Below are 5205 nucleotides of genomic sequence, written 5' to 3' on the forward strand. Positions count from 1 at the left end.
AAATTTCTTATGTTGTCAGTGTTACAATAGCATTATTGTCAATGTAATTTCGAAGTACCTATGTCATCACTTCACTGCTATCTGCTACTATCACTTCATCACTACTTAGTTAAAGTAAATACGATGCGGCAACATATCGACAATTGCCATGAGAAAAGTGGGTCGAAGTAGGTACCATTTGTACTGAATAACCCAATTTAGAATCAAGAACCCATGACCACTTTGCGACTGAATTTGGTAGGATGTTACCTATCCATGCCGACATGTGGCTCAGCACCTGTTATATTTTTTGATGCGATGATGAATTAAGGCGATGAAAGTTTTTTTTTTCCTACCTATTCGCTTCGGTAGTTTAAGGTGCTATTTCAGCTACGTTCGTACGGGTAGGTGAGTTCACGGGCTGAATCTGAAATAATTTGCTAGCACTAGCCCTAACAAGAGCAGTGCTTGCTAAATCTACCACCGGATTGGAGTCGCGACCCACTGAGAGCATCCGGCGAGAAACTCAGTGGGCTGTGTCTATGGGTTAGAATCGGTTAGATGAAAGAATCATCTCGGATACTACCTCAACTCGTCAGATGCAAATTCTTAAATTCACTACGCATGATTACAAATATTAACAACGTTTCAGGCATTGCATAGAATAAGCGAATAGTTTAAAACATAAATAAAAATCAGTTTTAAAAAGTTTGACTCAAACATTAAATTTTTTACTTAATGCACATTTATCAATTTTCAATATTATTGTGCAATTATTAAATTCATTTTGCTGCGTTCATAAAATTGTATCGCGATAAAAGCCATGTAATAGGAATCGCGGTGAATGAAGTGGAATACAATAATATAAATTAAATTGAATTTTACAATTGTTTATAACCAAAAGTATGTCAGGTATATGTGTTACATAAAAATATTCTGTCCGGCTTTTAATCAGGACTAGTGGCCCGCCGGTAGTCGAAATTCGACTATAATGAATTGAGCTTAATTATTATAAGTTTTTACACTTTAATGATTCTATTGTCAAATACTATATATTCACTTCTATAATCACGGATTTCGGCAAGTCTGCACTTTAGACAAATACTCGAATTAATAAAGACAGTAGTGTTTTTCTCGAAGATTAATAAAGACAAACAATATAGTAGCAATAGTAGTGGTACGAGGGCGGCACTGAAATTTTCGGAAATTAACGAAGTGACACAACATTACTATTTAAAAATGTATTTATTGCTTTTCGAAGTATTCTCCGCGAAATTTGACACATTTTTCCATACGATGGAACCAATCATTGAAGCAACCATTCCATTCGGAAGTTGGGGTCTCCAAAATGGCCGTTTTGTAGGCGTCCACAGCTTCTTCAGGTGATGAAAATCTCTGTCCACGCAATTTATTCTTTATTTTAGGGAAAGTATAGAAATCATTAGGGCTTAGGTCGGGACTGTACGGCGGATGGTCTAATAATTCTATGTTTTCCTACTCTAAAAACTCTTTTGTTCTGTGCGCGGTGTGAGAACTCGCATTGTCGTGATGGAGGATGATGCGGCGGTTGCAGTTCTCTTTACGGAGTTCAGAAACGACCTGTGGCAAACAAATGCTAGCATACCATTCTGCATTAACCGTTCTTTGTCCCTCAGGAGGAATAGTCGTAACGTGGCCGGTTTTGGAGACAAACGTGGCCACCATTTTTTTTGCAACACTCCGTGAACGAACAATTTTTGTTGGCTTTAACTCATTTTCGAACACCCAAACTCGTGACTGTTTTTTTGTTTCGGGTTCGTACGCGTATATCCAGGATTCGGCACCTGATACAATGTTTTATACACAGCATTTGAGGATCCTGCGTGGAATCTTTCGAGAGTTCTGACGCACCAAGTAACGCGAGCCGCTTTTTGCTCTTCACAGAGCGAATGCGGTATCCATCGGGAAAACAACTTTTTTACACCTAATTGTTCATGCAAGATTATTTGTATTTGACTCATGCCAATGTCTAAAGTTGCCTGAATTTCGCGGTATGTCACAAGTCAATCTTCCTCAATCAGCTTACGCACAGCATCAACGTTTTCTTGGGTGACTGCAGTTTTTGGACGACCTTGACGGGGATCATCACCGAGCTTGACACGTTCACGTTGAAACTAAGCAAACCAGCGATAAATTGTGGTTTTGGATGGGGCTTCATCACCAAATGCAGAAATCATCCGGTCAACACACTGTTTTTGTGTTAAACCACTTCGAAAGTCATAATAAATCATCGCTCTTGAATTTTCTCGAGTCAATTCCATTTTCTCAACGACTAAACAAGTTTGACAAAACCTCGTGACAAGACCGAGAATCTTTTTTTAAATAAATAAATGGTATTCGATTTTTAAAACCAAGGAGTTTTCAATTAAAAAGATTTTAATATGACAGGAACAGTGGAAATATTCCATTCCCGATACTTTTAGTGCAGCCTATGTAGTAGGTGAGCTTTGAGCAGGTGAACTTTCCGAACCGTACCGAGAATTACCGAATTTATACGATGTCAAGAAAAGGGATGTCCAATATGCGTGTTTGAGGATGTTGCTTAATCGATTTTTTTCAAATTGATTAAAATTTAAATAAAAAAAAAGAAATTAATTTAATAAAAATAAAGTATAACTTCTTACGCGCGTACATAAGTACACGCAACCTTTTTTTTTAATTTTTATGCCTAATTATAAAAATATTAGCATTCTGCACTCCTTTTCTATATTCTCTAGTTCACAAGTGTGGAAAATTTCATACTCCGCCGACGGCGCAATATTCGTAAAAAAAAGGATACAAAATTTTTGTTTCACATATTAATATATAGATATACTAGTATGTTGCCTAATTAATTTTATTTATATTCAAATAATTTTCTATGTTTCTTCCTCTCGACTGCTCTGGTATTGCTTACATCCATGAATGACGGTAGGAACTGCCTGCAGAAGCAATATCGACTAAAAAAATAATAAGATTATAATATTTTAAACTAGTTTTGTGTTTTGTTACATAGCTTAAGTAATACAGTGTAAGCAAGATGTCATGTATGTCAGCTTCGGTATATAACATCTTAATAATAGGTATTATTAAATTCCAGAGATGTGGCATTGTAATTCAGTATGAATACTGAAAAGTATTTTTTTTTTTATTGCTTAGATGGATGGACGAGCTCACAGCCCACCTGGTGTTAAGTGGTTACTGGAGCCCATAGACATCTACAACGTAAATGCGCCAACCACCTCGAGATATAAGTTCTAAGTTCTCTGTATAGTTACAACGGCTACCCCACCCTTCGAACCGAAACGCATTACTGCTTCACGGCGGAAATAGGCGGGGTGGTGATACCTACCCGTGCGGACTCCCAAGAGGTCCTACCACCAGTGATTACGCAAATTATAATTTTGCAGGTTTGGTTTTTATTACACGATGTTATTCCTTCACCGTGGAAGTCAATCGTGAACATTTGTTGAGTACGTATTTTATTATAAAAATTGGTACCCGCCTGCGGGATTCGAACATCGGTGCATCGCTACACACGAATGCACCGGACGTCTTATCCTTTAGGCCATGACGACTTCAAAGTGTTATTAGTTGTATGTGACGATTTTCTTACACTATTGTAATTACAATTTCTTTTTTATATCATGTAGGTGATTATGGTATCAATCTTACTCAATATTTACTTACATTATTTACAGTACACATTCACCCAGATTATCAATACAATTGAGTGATTGCAATATTTACCGCACTGCATATTTTTAATAAAGAGGATTGTAAGCTATGTTCAGTAATTTATTACTCCGTGGCTCCGTGGGATTTTTTCAACGGCTGACTGATCGTCAGTGGTTATGGACAATAGCAATAGGAGAGGAATACTCAAGCAGTTGTCTACCGAAACGGTAGGCAGCGGCTTGACTCTGCCCCTGGCATTGCTGAAGCCCATGGCGACGGTAACAACTCACCATCAGGTGGGCGATATGCTCGTCTCAAATAAAAAAAAAACCAATGCGATTGTCTGATTATTGTGCGAATCTGTGTTTTGTTATATTTTGTAATGGAATAAACCAAAATATCAAGTGCATTCAAAAAACAACATTTAGAATATTTCTCTAGTGTACTCTATGTATGATTTGAATGCTATTCAAGGTACATATTCCATTACAAACACCGATCAGCGTTCTCATTGAAATAGTTGAATACTATGAAGAAGTTCTATGTGAAACTTAACCAAAAGGCACAATCCACCGAGTTTCTCGCCGGATTCTCTCAGTGGGATGCGATTCCCGGCCAGTGGTAGATTCAGGAAACACTGCTATTGCTAGGGCTAGTGTTAGTGAATTCTTACAGGCTCCCCCGTGAGCTCGCCTACTAAACCGGTAAGCTGGAATAGCCTCTCGAATCTACTAGTGATTATGTAAAAAAAAGGTTATTACAACTTTAAATTACATACAAGTATGTTTTAATTATTATTATGTATTTATTATTATTAATTAATTATTACTTCACCAACTGAAACGAATTTAACGATACCTCATTGCCTGAATCCATTAAAAGATTTAGGCTGTAGAGCGTGCCGAATTTTTTTTTGTATGAAGGAAGGATTTCTTGTGGCCCGGAGTTATTTCCAGTTTCACCGGGACAGGTGGGCGAGCAAAGGCTCAGCCAGGAAGGGTGGAATTTGCTAACAGCTGCCCGAGCGCCTTCGAAAGAGACCTAACAGCTCAAGGACAGCTGCTTCGCAAATGCATCTACTACCAGATCGGAATCGCGACCCGCTGAGAAGATCCGCCGAGAAACTGTGCGGGCTGATTTATGGATTAAGTTGCATGTCGAACCCTTTGCCGAGTTCGATGGGTACGGCTACCAAAGCTCCTAAGTCTGCTCCTAGTGTTAGAGCCGAAGCCGTCTAACGCCAGGGTTATTGAATCTGATGTATCCGTAAGGACTAGTCTAGGGCGCCGACGGTGACTGGCTCCTGCGTGGTCAGGATTCGGAAAGTAGTCAGCGGCGCCAACGGTAAGGCGATTATCATGACGCATATCCCGACGCATTCGTACACTCAAAAAACATTTTGTTTGTACACTTGGGTAAAAAGTAGCTCGTTATTATTAAACAGTGATTTTAAATAACACAAATGCCCTTTGGCTAGAATATAATGTAGGATAATAAAAAAAGGCCGACGCAATCTCAACGGCTTCACGG

The sequence above is a fragment of the Bombyx mandarina genome, chromosome 03 (genome assembly GCF_030267445.1).
Source record: "Bombyx mandarina strain Sakado chromosome 03, ASM3026744v2".
Classification (NCBI taxonomy): Eukaryota; Metazoa; Arthropoda; class Insecta; order Lepidoptera; family Bombycidae; genus Bombyx; species Bombyx mandarina.